Consider the following 23,087-nt stretch of genomic DNA (forward strand, 5'->3'; position numbering starts at 1 on the left):
CTAAAAGCCAAATAATCATCCCATGTTAAATATTTTCAAACTCTGAAAAAAGCAATAATTGATTCCATGTCTAACGGTTTCATTTTTCTTACCGCAAAGTTTTTTTCTGCAAAATCCAAATAACAAATCTTCAAAAAAATATCAGAACAACGCCGAAATTTTATTCTACGGTTTGCTTCATAATCAATGTGATGATTAAGTTAAATGGAATATTTTACTCAAGTAAAATTATCCGTTAGATTGACTTAAAATTTTTATAAGATTAGGTGAAATGTTACACAACTATGGTTTTAAGGTTATCTAAATGAATTTAATGTTCTATTGGAAATACATAAATCCAGCTTTGTCGCGATTCCAAATCTCCGCCAATATAAATACATAAGGCGTTGTTAAGTTGATGAATTGCATAGAACGTTGACATTTGACATGTTTTACTGTTTGCAGAAGAGCTGTCATTTCAAACAGTACCAGGGCTCGTATTCCAAAGTCTCGCGGCCGTATTATCTCGTGTATTTACATACAAAATACACGAGAAAAACTGTTTTCTCGTGCTACGAGAGTGGTTCAGAATAGCGCCCCAGGGATGGTATTCTGAACGCAATTATAGCGCGGTGTAGCGCGTTTTTACGTACTGAATACGCGTTATAGAGCGCTGTAAATGCGTTCGAAACACCAGCCCAGGATGAATCCGACGATTAATTAATTACTTCAATACGCGAAATCTTGATCGACATCATGGGTGAACATTTCTCGATCAAGTTTGAGATGGTTTCCAGGATCAAATATTGTTACATCTGACGCAATCTTCAAATGGCAATCATGCGAGTAGAGAATTTGTTTCCAATATTAAAACTTGACTAGTAAAGGTTTAATTATTATAAAATGCGTTTTCAGCCTCCTAGCATCAACATAAGGCTAAATCATATGGTATTACAGCATAGACCATCGTAAATAATAGTAAAAAAATAGTATTACTAAAACGTATGTAGGGAAAAAATAAATGGATCGCCAAAATTGACAATCCACTTTATCAGTTAAAGTTTCGCGTTCTTGCTAATATTTCATTATTTCATTTAGTATTTTTCCATGCGGTCAAGAAAGTGCCAGTCTCTTGCCAAAAAAGGAAGCGAAAGAAAGCTCTCGATTCGTTAGTTCGATACTTTGCCGCTAGGCGTGCTGTCGTACTATTTGAAGGTGAATAAGTGAGACATTTCGCAACCATGCTCATGGCGAAAAAGTAAAGTACCTACTTGACTTTCAGATTTAAAATATTCATTACAATATAACCTACAGCTCATATCCTCGCATAAAAAGAGGGACCGCATCACTAATGACGAAGTTTTTAGTATGATTAAACATACAAATTTATTTCCTTCTCAAAAAATTTTATAGCTCTGTTTTTATATCTACTGATTTTGATAAATTTCCTAGGGGATACAATCGTATACTATTTTACAACAGTTTGAATACACAAACAATTGTTTTTTTTCGAATGATTTTACTATAAACGATTTTTTAGAATTTCAAAATAACGCAAAGAAGATTATATACGTTAGGTAACATATTGAGCGTAATTTTGGTATATTAACACATAAAATTAAAATAAATAAAACCTGCACACATGAATAACATTAATTCTAATCGTGTCCCTGAAACCATCTGCCTCGAGATTCGATATGTTCGCATACTTATTTCCAGTTTGTTTATTCAATATATCGACAGGAAAAGGGCTATATAACTGATGTTCTATAAAATTAATTTCACTGGACAGAAAAAAATATTTTTTCAGAGAAAAAAGAGCATGATTTAAAAAAAAAATTGAATCAGTATCAAACTTACAATAAACAAAAACAGATTTTAATGTAAACCTAAACAATTCGTACAGATTAGTCAAATTTTGTGTGACATAAAACCGTTGATTTTGTTGATGCCGGCCAAAATTTACGTCCGATACCCACGGGTGTCGGCTCAAAAAACGCAGCTGAAGAAAAATAAAAAATGGTGTATATAACTTAATATCGGCAGTAGTGGCATGTCAATCACTTTGCCTTTTTATCTTTTACATTTATTTTTAAAAAATCATTTAATAATACCAGTGATTGTTACACATGTGAAAAAACACGGGCTTCGTCTCACCAATGCCAAAAATGCTTAGGCTTTGCAATGAAGTGTCCAAAGACAGCTCGGTTGATGTATTCCTACAGCAAAGAGAGTTATTCAAAAGATAAATAATTAGCTCACCGAAAGACGAAACTTACTGACAGGGCAATAATTTTTGTCTCTTGTCACTCTGATATAATAATTATATCTTAGCATACATTTTTTCCTTACATCATGTTGTGTACAATATGTAACTTATGTTTTGATAATACTTTTCATATATTAATTTAATATATTTTTGAAACACTTATTTGTACTCGTATACCAATCCATAGTGGTTTATCGAATTACCTGTCAATTGGTTTAAAATAAAAAAATCAATACCTATATAAATAAAATACCTCCTCGATACTGTGCAAAAAAGACTAAAATATTCAAAATCGACGTTTGATTTTCTCGTTCTCCGCTCCCCAAAAATAATCCGATTTGTTTATTTTTTTAAAGAAAGAGAATCAGAATGAATTTTTCTGTCGGTATCTTTTCCGTTTTTCAAAATGATTTATCATATTTCGATTCCACACGTCCGTAGACGGCAGATAAAACTGGGTGGTTTTTTAGGTTTTTGGATAGTCCTAGCTAAAAAAAATAGACACGCCAATGGTAAATATCTATAGTAAGTGAAAAAGTCATTGCTCTTGCTCTATTGCTCTATCCAGGGATATTGGAATATGGGAATCATAGGAATTATGGGAATTAGTATGAAGAAAGGTAAGACCACGTTTCATGTTGGTGTGCTGTGTAATATTCACTATTTTTCAACAATATTTTGAGTTTGTCTAAATTTTTTTAGACAAAGACTGGATTCAACCCCCTAGGGAGCTGTTAATATAAACATATTACAAAAGACATGAAGAACATTTTACAGAAGGGAATATGGAAGTCTAGGCATCCACGGGGCGTATGACCTGTCAGTAGCTGGTTTAAGTGGTCACTTTACACACGGTGTAACATTCGCCATTCTGCCTATATTTAAACAACTACATTCCTTCGACTCTACTCTATCTGTTGACGTTTGTGAAATGAATCTCACCCGCAACGATAAAGATTTCAGCTCTTTTACAAACGTCAACAGATAGAGAAGAGTCGAAGGAATGTAGTTGTTTAAATATAGGCAGAATGGCGAATGTTACACCGTGTGTAAAGTGACCACTTAAACCAGCTACTGACAGGTCATACGCCCCGTGGATGCCTAGACTTCCATATTCCCTTCTGTAAAATGTTCTTCATGTCTGTTGTAATAATATATGTTAATAATTCACTAATTTGTCTTTGATTAAACAGCCATGTTTCTTTTGTATTTATTACAGTTTCTGCATGTGTTTCCTGGCACGATAACAAAGTTTATTACTACGGCCATGTGTTATTTTTCTGTAAATTTTCATCATCAACACCCGATCCGCATTCAATGGCGCATAGGGCACTGCATTGGAACAAATGCAGAGTATTGATAATATTTTGTTTCATAAAGGTAAGCCGAGCATTCTTACGCTTCAGGTACCAGTCAAGGAACGCTGAAATGTTTCAGTGAAAAACTACATTTTATATATTTCTTGTCGAGCTTGCTAAAATTGAACCCAGAACCCCATGTAATTGAGGAGGTTCAGCCCTACGTAAAATTCATTATTATTAAAATTAGATGTCAAAAGTGTATTCTTACGGGCAGTAAAAATTAAAGCATTCAATTGTACTGCGAAGTTCCTTGAAAACGTATTTAATTAATTTATTTTTTAATATAAAAACCAACCACTTTGCATGACATAACTTGTTTTTACTAATCAACCTTTGATAAGAGACTGGTGATAGATTTCCGATTTACGGTAAATCAGAAATTAAAAAAAAAATCTTTTAAGTTTGTAAGTGAAAATTCTTGATGTAAGTTCAATGTAATTTATTATGTAAATAAAAGACGAGTGATACTTTAATCCACAAATTTGGAATATCCAGTCTCGAAGATGTCGCGAAAGCGATGAAACCGGTCACTGGATATTCCAAATTTGTGGACTAAAGTATCACTCGTCTTTTATTGATATAATAAAAAATATATCGGCTTAGTATAATAGTTTATTAATAAATAAAATAAAATACTTATTAACAGGGATTTTATTAATCTCGTAAATTGATAGCCGTGAGTAAAGTAATCACTCGATCCAGCCAACGACAGCGCATAATCCCTGTGAGATCCGAGAAGCCGCTAATTCCTTTCCAAAAAACATCTACATATCTTGATAAAATGCCTCGAATTTTTAAATCCAAAAGGTCTATAAATACGAAATTCTTAGAATATTCAACATTATCACAGGTCCGTCCAAATATTTGTATACAAGGACCAGGAAGTTTTTAAAAAAAAACTTTTGCGCTCTTTTATATATTGTGTTTGCTTTTACGTTACACATATATTATTTGAATACAAAAGCCTTAAAAAAATATTGTCGAATAGACGAAAGTAAGCATTTTCAACACCTGTTTCTGTTCGCATTCAATCAAGGGAATAAAGATACCATGAATTATTGACTAATTTGTTGTTGTTTTTTTTTGTGTCCTCTTGTTCACTTCATTTGGGAAAAACGTGCAAAACTCAAGTTAAAAGTGTTAACACCCAAAATTTAAAATGAAATTTTTACTTCTTACTTAAAGCACTTCTTCATGTAGATGGCTGCTTTATTTAGAGGTACCGTTGTTAGAGTTTGGTTGTTACCCTCACATGCGGATTCATTTTGCAATGGATTCTACCCCTCCAGTATTCATATAAGTTATTTGGGGTTGCGATTGATGACGCATCTAGCTTAGTGTGCTAATGTTATTTTTGTATTTACGAAGGGTGCTCATTTTGTTGAATAGCTGCTAATCCTCCATTCCCTGTGTGCGTATGACACTTTGTCACCAGTAAAATTAAGATATTATATTATTTTTGGATGTGAAAATAACTAATATTATGGAACGATCTAAAATTAAAATTTTATTTCAATTTATTATTATTATTTATTTATTACATATTAGTTATTCGGAAATTTCCCAGAACGCGTATAGTGAGTTCGAATCTTTAATGTCCTTTGTTAATATATGCGTGTCAGAAAGTTTTCAAATAAAATATTTTTCGTCTGCGTAGGTACAAACGAAATTCGTATGTTTACTTGGTTTACTACAGGCACTAAAATATTGAATAAATTTTAAAATATGCGTTTTAAAGCGTCTATGTCCGGGCGGATGAAGAATACAGTTTTTTTTTTTTTTTTTTTTTAAATTTATTATACTTTTATAAAAAGGAAATATTTTCATTCTTATTATTTACCCAAATATTTTGATTTTTGTGGCCATTTTTATCGAGTTGTAAATAAATAACTATTAAATAATGGGAATCAAGTTGGGGTAGAGTGGGATTCGAACCTTGGACCTTTGATCCGTGAGTCCGCAACACTAGCCACGGGACCACAACCCGATTTAAAGAGTGTGAGAAATAGAACCAGAATCCTGGACGAGTGTTTTTGACTCGATGGAGAAAGAAACTGAGTGAAGAAACGTTAGCTTCATGGTGTAGTCATTGGCGCATTCGCCTACCGTGCGTGAGGTACCGTGTGTGATTCCTGGGAGAGTTGATACTAAATATTTGTTTTCAATGGTGGTTTTACATTAAAATATTTTACTCTCCCTGGACTGGCAGCTAATGCGTAATACTATCACTTTACCTTCCTGTAACGGAGGATCGAGATAAACCGCATTTGATTTATCAATACAGTGCTGCGTGCACCATCGCGTTTGGATAATGATTTGATGGTGATGATGATAAAGCAATTGTACTGCTCCAATTACAAACACCACAATAGTGATTATAAAACTAATGTAAACAAAGAAACAGATTGAAAAGAAATAAATAACCTTTCAAACTGGAAAAATCAAAGCTCAAATTGACAAAAAATAATCAATTCATCGTTACAACCTAACAGGCTTGTAATTTTGATAAAAATGAGAATATAACTAGATGGAAACAGTCGGCTATCGATAAAATAATCGAATAACAAATCAGTAAAAAGGGTCAACATATCTTTAAAGAAGATTTTAATATCTTTCAAACGTTTCGACGTGTATAACATAATTTTCGTTTGATATTACTACTACTAGCTTCGCTCCTCGCGCGATATTAGGGAGAAATTAGTTACTCAACAATATTTTGAGTATGTACAAATATTTGCAGACTGGCTGGATTTCCAGCCTAGGGTGTTGTCAAAATTAATTGCAACAGATGGAAAGTTCTTTTATTTCACAAAAGTCAACAGATGGAAGTGTTGAGGAAATGTGGATGTTTAAACATAGGCAGAATGGTGAATGTTACATAGTGTGTCAACGACAGGTCATAAGCCCTGTAAATCCCTAGACTTCCATATTCCCTCCTCAAAAATGTTTTCCCTGTGTTGCAACAAATTTAGAAATTAGCAAATTCATGAGTTTGGTCCTTTAGTATTAAGAATTTTCCCTATAAAACAATATATTTTTAGAATTAAAAGTAGCCTGCCGTAAGTAGTAAAAAGTGAAAAGTAATAATTGCTTTTCACCTTTTCCTTCAACTATCGCCATACAAAAAATAAACGATGATCTGTTTGTCTATGGCGACGTAGCATCGTTATTTAGTTTTAATATTAAATCATTTTCCCACTACGAACTTTTACGAACGAGTGATATTTTTTTCGGGATGAAAAGTAGCCAATGATACTTCTCAGCTCTTCGGCTATATTTATGTAAAAAATCACGTTGGTCGGTTTCTCGGTTGCAACCTGAAGAAAACACAAACAAACAGACACACACACTTTCAAATTTACTGATTTTATTAGTATGGATCCCTTCAGCTTACCGGCGTCAAATTACAAAGAAAGTTATAAGCTGCGAGAGAAAATAAAAGCTAAACATCGTATGTTAAAAATGCTTTTTTTCGTAGGACTTTTTCAGTGTACAATACAAAATTTAAAGGCATAGATAACACAAACATCACTCTGTCAGATTTAAAATTTACACTAAAAATGCATAATGTAACTTGGTAGACATTATAATAATAAATATGTACATCTCCCTTCCCCTCCTTATCCTCTCTTCAAGCATCATTGTCCTAATCCCGCCCAATTTACAATAACTTACTGTTCAAAAAAAAAAAAAACGATTATTGAATAATATTTACGAGTACATAAAAATAACATTTCTATATGTATAAACTTAAATGTATTTATTTAACATGTAATATATTTTCTTTTCTAACTTTGTATAATCTGTGGAAATCTGTTATTAGTTCTGAGTTTGTACACTTTATCTGTTTGTTTACTATAAATATGTATGTAGAACTGTTGGTTCCCCAAATGAAATAAAATAAAACTGGAAAAAATTATGCAAAAATAGACTTGTTGTATACGTATTACCATTGTGGACAACATCGGGGCCTCCATTAATTACGACAATGATTTTATTGATACTTTAAGCATTGCATTATCAATCACTAAATACACCAACTCTTACATTAAGAAAAGGTTTGAGAAAATGATATGAATAATTAAGATTATAAACGTAATAAAGGACAATAAGCATTTATCATTAAATGATAACCTTAGAATCATATTAATATAATTTAACATAGATGAAGAGTTCACTAAGCGAATTCTTTTTCAAACACAGACACATTCTCACCAACACATTCCCCCGGTAACACACCCTGGCTAAGCAATGTCTTCATAACTGAGCGAATAATACTATTTTCTAAAATTTTCCTTTTATATTTCGTTTTATTTGGTGTTTGTATTTAAAAAAATAATTATACGATGTATTTTGTGTATGCGTTTCTGCGCTTTATTGCTACTTTTGTGCGATTTTTATTGTAATATTACGAAATGTTGATTCAAGTGTTCTATGTGCGAATGTTCGTAGCGAAAATATCATTATTATTACTGCTTCCCTTTTATTTACTCTTTGGCGATAAAAATACTTTAATAACATTTCTAAAATACCCATTCTTACATCAAACATTTAATATATACATTTTTTATTTGTTTTCAGAAAGCATTTACGTAATATTTTTTTTATATTAAATTTTGCGAATATCCCAAAATGAAAAAAAGTAGTCATTATAGTTTTTTAAGTTTTTATGACAAATATGTTCAAAAAAATATAAAGCATTTATTATGTTGCTGTGGCGTCTATCAAAAATGTGATTATTTTTTACAGTTGATCAACATGATATTATCATTTCTCGCTGCATATTTAGTACATAAAAGATCTCCCTCACGAGTTGGTTAAACCCACTCTAGGACCATTTTAACTTCCTTAAGTAAAAAAAAAAACACAACCAACTTTAATATAAAAACAAACAAAATAAATCGAACCATTACGCCATTTCCCCGTAAGAGTAGGCAGAGATGATATAACGCCATATCACTCTGTCTTTGCATACAGATCTCGCTTCCTCTACATCAATACATCTTCTCATGCACGCGCGCCGATTAATCCGACTTTTGACATGTCCATCATCAAATAATTGTTGAATTTGGTCGTGCTATGCCTTTTTCGGTGTTCCTCTTTTTCTACATCCATCAAACATCACGTCGTAAATGTTTTTGGCCGTCCTTTCGCTCTACGTGTCCAAGCCAACGCAGAGCTCCTCTCTTGATTTTGTCGATAATGCTTACAGCCTTACACATTGTACGGATCTCGACATTTGTGCATCTATCGTACATAGTTTTACCACACATTTGCCTTCGAGTTCGCATTTCGACATCATTCAGTAACTTTCATCCCTGTTTTTCATAGTCTATACTTCGCTTCCATACATCTCAATCGGCACCAGGACTCCATTTTAAACTATAATATATGATATTCTAATAATCGTATGAAGAATAAATATATCTTAGTGCGTAGGGGTTTTATTGTACATAGTATCATCAGCGGTATAAATACCTATTGCATATTTTGATGAAATATTAGCGTTCTTCAAATATTACAATTTTTGTACCATTTTCTGTCAGTCGGAAGTCTAAATTAATTGTATTTGTGATGTTATATTAGTCCAATATATTAGAAGAAACGTTTGCAAAAAAATTGGTACCTATTTCCATATTTAAAAAAAAAACTTTATTTTTATTTTCATCCCTCGCTCGAATAATATTCACTTACCGTTTAAATTTTCGCCTGTGAAATCAGTCATACAAAAACTGTAGTGATGTAGAAGTGATTATTCAAACCTGCTATAAACGTTAACAAGACTTCTATATTTTTCTCTATCAATGTTTAATTTCTTAACATATCTAAATAAAACGACGTTTGATTTTAATAACATAACAATGAACCAACCATTCGGAAACAGGGGTACTTAAGAAATGCAATCACATTAGATAGCGCGGTGATTCAAATATCTTCAACATTTCTTATGATCAAACAATATAATATGTTGAGTGTTGCCGTCACGCGGCCCATGCGGGTTATAATGGTTAGTTTCCACTCGATCCGTACCGCAAGTAAATGTTGTTTTTTATTACTCGTCGGGAGGCTCAACACAATAGTATTAAAAGAAAACCGCAGCGCAAATTGTGCAACGTGATAACCCTGACGCGTTCCCACTGTCATAAATACTCTAATTCATGGCCGGCACCAAAACTATACAGCTGTGAGGTTTACCAAAACGATAAATCAAGGATTTGCTTGACGTCCAATTAAATAGACAGCTTTACTAGCGCGAACAAAATGGAATTTCAATTCGTAAGTAATTGCCTTCGGTGTCTTCCTTCTCTGACTGGCTGTCATCGTGTGTAGACGCGATGCTACGCAGAAATGTGTGTCGTGTGTGACGAAAAAACGCTTGAATTGCAATGCGGCCAGATACGAGAAATTTTGTATTTTAATGCTAACAATCAACATTTTAGGTGGATCCCAATCAGATTGTTTCCTTAAACTCCTTATAATTTCGACCCATTTATTTCTTTTCTCTAAATTGGCTATCGAGGAATGCAGAAATCACATGAACTCATATTTATTATATTTTAAGAACGCATTCTTATCAATGCAGATATATAATCAAACATAATTTCACAGAAAGTATTATTGAGAATAATATTCCGGCGCCCTCCAACATACCTGTCAGAACAGTTGTTCCAATACATGAAGGTAGAAGGCTGGATATGAGACAACACTTCTGGTCGAACAATAAGGAGAGGTCAAAGCAAAATGTCCGTGCGAGGTTTTCCCAGAGCACGAATTATGTCGTACTTATAACCCGTACGACTTTTGCTCAGAGACATCTCTCGTTTGTCGCACCGAGAGTGTTCAATATTTTGGAAGAGCGTATTAGGCTCCCAAGGATAAAAACTATTTTCAAAAGAGGAGTTAAGGACTGGATTTTTCTTAGTAGGAGGGATTTGGGTAGGAAACTCCTTGCTGATTTTACGAATGTTTGAATTTACTGTTTACCATATTGATGTGACATATATAAAATTTTTGAATTATTTTTTGTGTTTCTGATCCTATATTTGTGGTGATATACTCATGTGTCTGTGTCAACTAATTGCTCGTCCCATCTCAACACAGGACTTTTAGTTCCATGGAGTTGGGACTTATATCTCATATAATGTGTAACAAACTACATGTACATATATTATGTAAATGCATTCATGTAAGTAAAAAGAACTTCGCAATTATGCCGCTAGGCGTAGTTTGACGTTTACAAAAAAATATTTTAATGTTTGAATAATTGTTTTAAGCCTTGTTTAAATCAGTCATTAAAAAATATTTGCTCGATGAAAACTTACATAATCCTTTTAACAATGTTTATCCGAATGGTTTTAATACGCTATCATGGCACAAGTAGGCATTTTGGTTTCGATTCTCAACGTCACACCTGGGCCGCGATTTAGAACGGCTATTTTCAGACGGTATAAACTAATATCGATATTTATGCACGAAAGTGAGTATATTTGCATAAAAATTCAAAGTATTTTCGCCAGTAACCAGTAATTTAACATGTTTAGAAAAAAGAACTTAATATTACTTCGTAGATAAAGTTGAAGATAAATTTTAACTTCCCGTCAGAATACGTACCCTGGCAGGCGGTCGAATAACGATTTTTGCTTTGGACATTACTGAGCATTTGGGCATGAGTTAAGTGTCATAATTTTTTAGGGCTTAGGGCATGTCTATTAGTATTAATATGTCTAAATAAGTGATAAAAAAGATTAAAAAGTAATAAGTGATAAAAATGTCGTTTCATTCATTAATACAATCCAATTAATGAAATAAATAGATAATTATCTATATTTTTAAGCATATTTTCCTAAATTTTCACAGATGTCTGCTAGTATCGTTTTTATGATAAAGACTTACACATAAATAAACACAAACTAAGAAAATATGTAAATCTCTTTCCTATATTAATGATGGCACGTATAACGTGATCTGTTATCTCCTTTTTTCAAATCTTAGGCTACGCAATATTTGCTATATCGTCATTGAACATTTGTTCTTGAAATGCATAGTAATCTTTCAGGCACATAATAGTCTGTTCTGTGGTATTCCTATAAAAAATACAGTTTATGTCCTGTTTGAAACGTTGCGTTGCGTTGCATTGTGAAGAAAATACAAGAGCAACGATATTGATCGGTTGTTTTGAAAGTGATGAAGTTTATAATACTCTGCAATAAATCTTTTGTTATAATTTCACGTACGTAATGATGTGAATGTTATTGTTTCGTTCGTTTACATGACTTAGGACTATGAAATAGAAATTCAGTCCTCTATCTTTGACTGATGTAAAATGTAGAAGACTGATGATTAAATGTAGTATGATTACTTATTTATAGTCCCTGAAGAGTAAAAAAATATTGTACATTAAGTATCATTTATACTTCATCTACAAATATTGGATTTTTACGATGAGTAGATATGAAATTTGCAAAAGATTTTAGTGTAAATGTGTAATTAATAAAACACATCAGTTTATTTCAACGCTTTAGTTTCGCAAGGTACAGTTCTTTCTATCTACATGTGTTATAATAAACTTCATAATAAACTTTAAAATCACACCCGCACGTGGAAGAAACTGTGCCTTCCGAAACTAGTGGTGTATTGAAATAAACTCAAGTGGTCTAAAAACAAAACATTTTAATTATTATATATTTAATCATGTTATTCCACAAACTGAATGCCGATTCAATCGATAGCATAGTTTTCAATGTATTGAAAACAAATACAAGTCCTTCCAAAAATGTTTTAAGTTTTTCCAAATCTAGAGGAACCAGTTTGTTATTTTTTTAATACGAAATAGAAAACTCTTATTTAAAGTAACATAAAAACATTTTACTTTTTTATCACAATGCATTTTTTATATAACATCTTTATTAACAATCTATTGGACTGTCTTTTAATATTAAATCATACAAACATGTTCACATATTCAATCACAGATCTATGAACTTTCAATTTATGTCATCTTAATTTTGGAAATATTTATTACGCGTTTTACTATTACTTAATTCTTTCGACCGTTTACAAATAAACTGTTATTTGATATGCAATGAGATTTCTTTATTAAATACATATGTTGATTCGGTAAATCATTTTGTCCCAAATTTTAACGATTTTATGACGTCTTTTATTGCACTACTTATGCATATTTCTTTCCTTTTTATCATTGGATATCTTTTCTTAATCTTTTATGTTTACGCATTAAGGATAATTAGGTCTACAAACTTTCCTATTCGCATATCAAATAATACATATATTATCACTAAGTACGTGGAAACTGGGCTTAACCGTTGCGCTTACGTAGTCTCATTAAGCACTGTTATAAAAGTAAGATGATTTTAACCCTTCCTATTAAAGGGGCAATCCAGATTTAATAATTTAATAAAACGATTCAAATAAATTAACCTCTATTGATATTGCGCTTATATCTTTTAACGTACACATAACGTACCGTTAAAATAAATATTCAAAATAACGGTACCACTTATTAAAAGTAATTTATTTGTTAAAAAATGCGAAGATTATTTATGAAACCAAAATTTGGATATATTTTTTTCAATTCTAAAAGCTGTTTTTTACAATAATGGATTCAGCTTATAAAATATGTTTCAACTTTTAGAGCTGAACTTTTTTGTTTCGTCGTAGTAAGATTTTAGTTTTTTATTTTGTAAATATACATGTATTTATTTATTTATTCCAATATATCTGTGTTCAACTATTATTTTATGTCATAATTATAACATAGATATGTTTAATTTTGTTGTAAATTTGAGTTTTATACGTCATAATAATTACTATGCGAATGCTCATTGCAATGTTGTAAAAAAAATAGAGTAGAAACCAATTTGTATTTACTGCCCATTGTAAATATACAATACAAACATGTTTATATCTAAATTATGTTGACAATACTATAATTTTATACATTGAATTGTACGATAAATATTTATTTCAAATTATTCGTAATTATTTTACATAATTCAAAGACAGTAAAAAATACAGATATTTACAAAAGTATTTACATAAAAATAAGAATTACAGTAAATTTATAACGTGTCTTCAGGTGTCTTATTGATAATAATCACATATTTGAGAAGAATTATTCTGAATTTCAATTTTGTTTTTTCAACAAAATTAACAATGTTGATTACTTAATATACATATATAGGTGATCACATAGTAGAAGAATATGTTATTATTATTATTGTATAGATTTTGTGACCTTAAAACTTTATTTGTCGATAAATCCATCTATGCAATGAATCGATTTTTTCTTTTGATATATTGTCTTTGCGTTTTTGATGTTACATGTTATGTTATACTCTAAAGCTTAATTTAGATTAAAGAGTGATTGATTATGTAATAATTATACGGATAAGAAAACTGACCTAGAAATCGTTCAGAATTCTGTTCAGATTTTTGAGAAGAAGTTTGAACAAAAAATGAGTTAAAATTGGTAGTTTCTTATTAGATTTTATCGCATTAAAAGTGTAATGGCGGCCTGTTTCCGATTTTTACGTGTATTTGAATGCCCGCGCTAAATATGAGCGAAAATTTTAATCAAAATTGGGACGCGGTCGAAAATTAAACTTTTTACGAACAAGATTTCAACAGTTTTGTATATTACATAACCACATTGTTTTCTCAGTTTTCTGATCCGTATATTATAGCTTTAACTTTAATTTAGTGAATCAGTATTAAAAGCTACTATACTAGTCTAGAGGAAGTTACCTCGCGGTTATTATTGGACACAAAAAATCTTCTCAGCATCTCGTTGCGAAGCGTTTGCAAAAAAATTGGCGATTTTCTCAAATAGCGGAGCAATCTCGCAATTCTTAATAGTAATTAGAGGTTCGCTTTACCTTGAAGACGGAAGCTGAGACGTACTGCCGACACCCGCCGTGCAGGTGACGTCAGGGGAGGACGGGGAAAGGCTACCTCTCGGCGAAATGACCTAAAGCGAAGGCTCTCCTACACACTATGCGGCCACTTCTAATTAAAGGTACTCGGATTAGAATTACAGTGTCTGGACATTTGATATATTAGCCGTACGAAGTGTAGGAGCTAGATTCATTACGACCCAGGGATCTCTTAAATCTTTTTACACTTGTCGGTTTTTTATTGACTTGTTATTTTCATCAAACGGTTTATTTTTACTTTTACCCATTGCATGAGCATTTTAACAAAATATGATCAGTTTTAAATGGTTTATTTTTACGTAATATATCTGTCTGATACCAGTATGAATATTAAATTTGCAAACTCTTACAAGGGAAACTATGGTATGGAGTCATACATTATTTAGTTGATCAAATCGCCATTCACTTCTTTTCACTTCGTAACGAATTTTCACGTTGAATCAGTTTTGGGTTAATTACATTTTCAAAATTAAAATCAGCATTTTTAGTTAACCACTAAAACACAACTTTGTACCCTCTTCCATGAATGCTACAAACAGACAATTCGCGCATTCAAATCATCATAATATGATTGCCATGCATCATGACTCGTCTATTTGCAGCATGTATGAAGGAGGATACAAATACAGGGTGTTCTTTAAATCCTGTCACATCCGGAAGCACGATAATCAGTATGGGCAAGAAGACATATTAGCATATTAAAAACAACATTTAGAACGAAGAAAATTTAAAAAAACATATTTAAAAAAAAACAAATGGTTGCTTACTTCTGCAAAGGAGAAGCGAGGGGGACGCGGCCGTGGAATTGACGGTGTATCCCTTTTCCCTCCTCGTTTCACCCCTGCAGAAGTAAGCAACCATTTGTTTTTTTTAAATATTTTATATTTTAAGATTTTAGTCGTTCTAAAATTTTATTTTAATGTGCGAATATGTCTTCTTGCTCATACTGATCATCGTGGTTTCAGGTGTGACAGGGTTTAAAGAACACCCCGTGTGTGCATTAAGTGGTTAACTCAAAAATGCTGATTTTGATGTTACCACTACAAAGTAGTTTCCCCACGAAATGGCAATTATAATAATTGTTACTCGGATAAGAATAATAATTCATAGTAATATGAATGCTGGTTAAAGTAGTGTTTAAAAAACCGACCTCGGATATAGTCTCAATTTCATCAATGATTGTTGCTGATAGTATTGTGTATTTATACTGTTATTTATTTCTACATGGAGTTTTGTTCAGACACTGTATTTTGTAAAATCCAAGGCCCATTAATCGATGTGACGTATTCTTGATAATTAATATCATACGACTGGTATCCTGATATATGAGTAAAGATACAGTTCTCACGTTTGATGAAAATAACAAAAATTATTGATTTATTATTTACTTACCACTTTCTTAGCTTCAAAACACAATTATCACTTATAATTCCATTTTATGAATAGATTTCGTTTTTTTTTTGTGCATGCCTTCCTTAATGTTCTAACAATTATGTATATTTGATTAAAAGTATGATGTATAATTTAAAAAAATGTTTTTATTACTTATTAAAAAAAAATAATAACACAGATTTTATCCAAATATTACAATGAAAATGTTGCTTATTAGTAGTTTTGTAAATGTATTTAATAGAAATATTCATTTATCTATTATAGATGACATTTCAAAAATGATGAAGGTGGAGTTGAAAAAAAAAATGAATTTATTTTTTCAATCTATAAAAACTTTTATGGAAACTTTTTAATAATTTTTTAAACCCTACGGGAAGGTCGCGCTTCAATAACATATGCGACCCAAGTGGCCGCGCGGAATACATGTATATGATATGTCACCCAACGTTGATTTCGAGGTATTAAATTTTTTTTGGTAGTGGGTGACATAATGTACCCCGCGCTACCACCGCGGGGTTAAGCTATCAAATAACTTACTTTGAATCTCCCAATGGCCGTTTTCACACCTACCACGCAAATCCATACTACCCGATATTTTACCGCGCTTATCCTGCAAACGCATACAAAATCTGTTACCTTTTCACACGCGTTGTAAAATGAATACGACCCGGTCTGTCAGACATAAATCTGTTGGGGTGTGCTTAATCGCAAACGATTATTATCAATATTAATAGTTCGAATAACCGAATTAGATTATTCCCGTAATCGACTTTTTATTTATGGATAATGCGTTGTTTTTTCAAAATACTTATGAAGTATGAAGAATGAAAGAAAAAATATTAATTAAAAATATATAAAATAAATATGCCTACTCTTATAATGCTTTATTGTATACACTAACTAAAAAAATACATAAAAACTTATGTATTGTACTCGTAATATTATTATTATTGTAAAAAAATATTTTTCGGTCATTTCTGTTTAGAAAAAGGTGTTTTTTAATTAGGTATTTTTTCTATTTTTTGTTATTATTATTACCTTTTTTTTAATAAAAGAAATATTCCTTCACACAGGTTTTATCAAGGGGACCATTGAGAAAGAATGGCGTATTTCTATAAAATAATTTAATAAATATAAAAATAATAACGCGTAAATCAGGGAATTTTCATGTACCTAAGTTTTGCTCAACGAAGTTCGGAAAAAGGTTTCTGGAAAGTATTGACCATTCCGAATTTTAAATAAATATTAAAACACGAAAAATCGAATAGCCAATTCAAAAGTGTCGTAATTAAAAAATATTACTTAAATCTTTTTGATAGTGATAGTTATTAATGTTATTTATATAGATGGTGTAAAGTACTATACTTTATGTTTCTTTTTGTTTTCTTACAATTTCGGATGTATTTACTATGTATGATATTATGTATTGTCACAAAAATGTCTCATTTTTATTTACGGTCCCAAATGAGGTTTTTTTAAATTCCTGGGAGTATAATATCTTAGATATGTATTGTATATTTCATAAATAAAATAAAAACAAATATAAATGTATATATATATTGAAATATTCGATACTTTTGAGGCATTTTTTTCAAAACTGTAATTATTTCATATATGTAATACTGTCTGTAGCTCTGATTTAATATAAAGAAATACATTATGCTACATTGCCTCTGTCACTTCAAAACTTTACATTTTTATATTCGTGCTTTTCTTGTCTGATAAAGTTATGGGTTTTAATATTTTTTTGTTTTTTTTTATTTTTGTTTTGTCCTTAAATAGTACAAACACAATACATGAATGTGCTAATATATTAACCTATATATAATTATTAGTCGGCCTCGTGGTGTAGTGATAAGCGCATTTGTCTCCCATGCAAGAGGTCTCGGGTTCGATTCCCGACATGGTTGATAAGAAATATTTATTTAAAAAGGTGTTTTCCCACCAGAATATTTCATAGTGCCTGGACTGGTACCTGAAGCGTAAGACTGATCATCTTACCTTCATGTAACAAAAAATGATCAAGATACGCTGCGATTTGTGTACCACTGCAGTAATCTAAGCACCATTAGGTACGGAAAGGGAATGACGACGACGAATTGTTATTAAAATATATAATAATTATTAACATTTCACTAATTAAAAAAATTCTTTAAGACCAACTCGAATGCAATCACTTTTTAAGAGCTAACTTATCTGCTACACACATGTTTTATCAACTAACATTCAAATGAAATGATTTTTTTTTGTTCTCTTATTTCTAATGGTCTTTCCTTAAACTCTTATTTCTGATGGTCCACCTCGGTGAACCAACGAGTTCTGTGTCTTTGTTTTCTTACTAAATGGCAGACTTACTTCATTTTTATTTCTAGTTTCATATCCGAGTTCACACTGATTAGAAAAAATCTTATTCCCTATGTTCAAAAGATTTTTTATTCATTTTGTTTATAAACACAATTGTTTTGTATTTTGCTTTCAATACACAGGAATTTGGTTCTATGGAGTTGAGATTTGGTCTCAAAAATTGATAAATTAATTTAACTAAACTAAAATTATTTTTCTGTGTTAAAAACCTAACATGTTTTTTAAAATTGAATTTCATATATTGAAATTGATCAGGCAGAAACCCAAAATTTAGGCAAAAGAGCAAAGATAGATATTTTTTATTTGGCTAGGTTGGCATTGATTTTTTTTTTACTATTTCGTTAGCTTAATAGAAAAAAAACTGTATTATTTTTAAGTATTCAATATATTGTTAGCTATAGAGTGATTTAGACAAGTAAAAAAATACCGAACGTATTAAATATTTTTGATGAATTTTCATAATGTTCCTTTTATTGTAAGAAACATGACTAAATAAGTATTTTTATACACAACGTATTATTATTTAAATTTTGTTTATATGTTTTAATTCGTATATATCTTAAATCTGCTAGTTTTTATTCACAAATGAAATGATAAATTAGGAACCGTTAAGTCAAACGCACAGAAATGTAAATAAACCACGCTGCTAATTAGCGTATTATTAAATAATATCTGTCGTCTTCATAGAGATCCCATCCCGCCTGACATTAATGTATTTATTTGCTTTACAATCAATGAAAAATAATATACAGAAACATTAAAATAAAAAAATGCACTACTTATTTTTCATCAATTACGTGCAAACACTTTTAATAATATTTTACTTAAACTTAAAATACATATATAAACAAAATGAACAATATAACCCACTTATTTATAATATAAATTAGAAAGGGTATAAATAAATAATATGCACTTATTAGTGCAGTTTTTAGTTTTCATGTAAATTATTTATTATTCGGAAAATATTGCTCTTAAATAAACCTTTTTTTTTTAAACCGATATAAAATATTCGATTATAATAACAGGTTTAAAAATATTCATAAGAACATCGCAAAGAGTTTTTACGAATGTGTTAGTGAAAAAGTAATGTACCGCCATTATTCGTTTAAATAAGTTTCGATAATAATATCGATTTATCGTTTATAAAAACGAATATTTATTTATACTAAAGTAAGTTTATATACACATCGGTAAAATTTATATTGAAATACATTATCACCAAACCCTTATCAGAACCTAATGGTGCATAGGCCAGTGCATTGTTAATTTGAATGTATATATGATTTAAATCATTATATAGACATAATAAAGTAATAATTGCATACAATAAACATTAACGTATGCGAGTGTATAAGTCCTTGTTTACACCTTCAACTTTAGTAAGCAGAAAATTAACTATCAACAAAATTACCAAAACAATCAAATTATACAAAAAAAAAAAGAATTTTTTTTTGTACAATTTGACTGTCTAGTTTCGGCTACAAAATGTTTCCCTCTTTAGGGTTATTTAACAAGTAAACATACATAATACATATATTATATATTCGGTTGTGTAAGCAAATACAGTGGATTACAAAACAGTATTTTTTATTCTCAAATAAAAATTATATATTACGATGATCCACAATATTAGATTTACAAACATCTAAAATAATACAATGACATTATGTTCATCACCATCAAACTCTTATTCGCACCCAATGGTGCATAAGGTACTGGAGGTGCAAGTAATGATGTACCGCGGGAAAATTCCCGAAAGCGTAATTCCCCGGAGCAGGAGTACATTCCTCCACATACCCGAAACCGTTTTAAAGACTGTGGGTCTTCCTATCGGTTTTACTCATTCAAAAAAACAATATTTTGGTCAATAAATGAGTAGATCTTTTGAAATTTCTAATTTCGTATATTATTTCAATTCAATTTAACTTTATTACGTTCACTGCCCCTTTTCACTGTGAGTTTGAAAGATTATATGGAGGGTCTTAGTCGGATATTGTCATTCATCCTTATGAACATACATGTGTATATTGCAAGCATAAATGGTAGCAAAAACGATATTTACTTGTATCGCAATAAATTCGAGATGCACGGCGGTAAAATCTCCGCGGTATTTTACGGTAATTTTCGGTAAGAAATGAATATGACGTACTAATTTTTATTTTTCGAAGATGCAACGAATACAAGTAGCTTTGTTTTAGGACACGTTACATGACAGTGAAAACCAGGTTTAGATCCATCGGGTGGTTTTCAAGATTTATTATAAGTATGGGACGTTCAAGGTCATTCGGTGTGTACTTTTTAAATTTTTTTGACAAAAAAAGGTATCATATTTTGAAACTTAACAGGATCGGTGGACATAATGCCCTTAGCCCTCCCGTGCCTAAGGGGGGTATCTGGGGTCCCCCAGGTAGCATATTTGTTCAATACATTTTTTGTTAATCATCATATTGATTTCATTTTATGCATAACTCTACTCCATTATGTTACAAATGTATCGAAGATATTAAAATATTTTTCCGCGGAACTCTTTTAATAATAATTCACATTTGTCTTTGTTTCCCCCCGCGCAAACAGCATGCATCACAATTCATTTGCTATTTGCTCCACAGTTTAGTGATCTTTGATACTTCGGTCAATTTGCACGTCTCATCTGTTTCCGGAATAACCACAAAAATCCAGTTTACGCGAGTAAGATTTTGCATGCTAAGGATGTTTAGAAAAAAGTATTATTATGACTAATAATTTCAAATTAACATAATTTTTATATTTAGCTATCTGGATATTGCGCATTGGATTTTGCATACAAAGGTGTTTTTTGAATAATAAGTGAATTTTTTAAAATTTATAAAACCTTTTTTTACTTCACCAATCTCAAAATGAGTAGAAAAAAATTGACGGATGATGTCATTGAGCAGCTTCTAAACGATACGGATATTGAAGTGTCTTCCAGTGATGACAGTGATTTAGAGTTAGAATCTTCAGATGATGTTTCTGAAACAGATGACTTTGTAATCGAAGATTACGATGAATCTGATTATTTCGACCAGGATAGTGTTAATTTAGAAGAAAACAGCCAAAATGACGGACAAAACGTCTTCGCTTCTAAATCGGGTTACCAATGGAGCAATATTCTACCTTCTACTTCAACAACACGTTCCCATAACATAATTAGTCCTACGTCCAAATTAACTTTTTTATTTTAATTTTGCATATTATATAAATTTTTACACGGCGTTGTTCGATTTTTTAGTTTTTATTTCTTGATTATTTGATTTTCAAGTTTTTTAATTTCGTATTTTAGATTTTTTAAGGTCTCGAGTTTTTTTTTATTGTACTTATTTTTTTTTAAATCGATTTAGTGATTTTTCAAAGTTTTTTTGCCATGGAGTTACTGTGGAGTAATAGAAATTACTATTTTGTATTATTTTTAGTCGTCGTATTCTGTAAAATTGTATAATATATCTACCTATGTAACCGATAAAAGGAATTCGTGCCGTGTTATACTTTATTGTATTTTATTTGGGAAACATACCAACAATTTTAAACACATTAAGATTGAGCTGTGTGATTTTTTTCTATATTATTTTGTAAAATATTATTAGTTTTTAAAATTAATTCAAATAAATTAACAAACACGCTGTATATGGTTTACGAACTCGCTCATCCCTCTCCCGACCGCCCGCCGTACCGCCCCGCTAGCTAGTGGCGTAATTTCAATCAGTGGTATCCAAAACGTGGCAGCGGGAGCAGCGCGCTGCCATATCAAATATTATCGCAGCAGTATTTTATGAAAAAATGTATGAATTTCGCAGAAAACTGGAAATATTATGAACCAGTTTTATAAACAATACCATGACAATTATAAAGACATTTTTAAAATATTTTTTTAAGACGTATTTATAGCATTTTAGCTGGGGTATTCGTAGTACCCCCTCAGGCGCTCGCGGAATTTTTTCACCCTCAGGCTCCCAAAGGTTAGTAAAACCGTGTGTGACCTTGAACGACCACCGCTCATGCCGCAATTTAAAAAAAAAAGTTTTTTTGCTCTTAATTACGTCCCTATAGATTTAATATAAGAAATATGAAAGCCTAAGAAAATAAAATTTATTAAAAATGTTCATATATTTTTTTTCTTTGGACCAATTCTTTTCAAGATACACGTTTGAACATCAAATAGAGTTGATCGAAATAGCGAAAAAGCGGTATTTGCACTAACTTTTTACTAATTGTTTGATAGTCAACCTATCAAACGTCATCATCATCATCATCATTCTATGTCCGCTACCTAGTTGGAGCATATGGTGTTCACAAAGATCCTCCAAAAGCAAAAGAAAGAGCAAAAGTCGTACGGGTTTTGGGTATGTCATAAGTCATGCTTTGGGAAAACCTCGTACGGACATTTTGCTGAGACCTCTCCTCATTGTTCGACCAAAAGCGTGTAAGTGCTTCTTTTAGGTACAGTTGTCTCATATCCAGCACCTTCATGTATTGGAACAGCTGTTTTGACGGGTATGTTGGAGGGTGCCGGAATATTATTCTCAATAATAATTTAATGATGTAATCGTATGTGTGTATATGAGTACTTACATATATATTTATATTTTTGTTTTTTATTACTTTGTTGAAATTTTTACATATTTTTGAATTTGGATTTTAGGCCAGAGCATTCTTAACAATTTTAAATCGATTGATAAGGTGGTTGATAGCTTTCCTCATAAAGGTTTGAAAAAAACAATTATTTTTTGAAAATCATTGTTCAATAAGTCA

At 31.1% G+C, this 23,087-nt stretch overlaps 1 protein-coding gene across 1 annotated transcript in view; it reads left to right on the forward strand.

Moving 5' to 3' along the window:
* Window positions 1-23,087, forward strand: part of LOC148284384 (uncharacterized) — a 156,719-nt gene that overhangs the window by 124,983 nt on the left and 8,649 nt on the right. The window lies entirely within an intron of this gene.

Source organism: Micrasema longulum, unplaced genomic scaffold (genome assembly GCF_059751315.1).
Source record: "Micrasema longulum isolate JH-2025_06_02 unplaced genomic scaffold, ASM5975131v1 h1tg000127l, whole genome shotgun sequence".
Lineage (NCBI taxonomy): Eukaryota > Metazoa > Arthropoda > Insecta > Trichoptera > Brachycentridae > Micrasema > Micrasema longulum.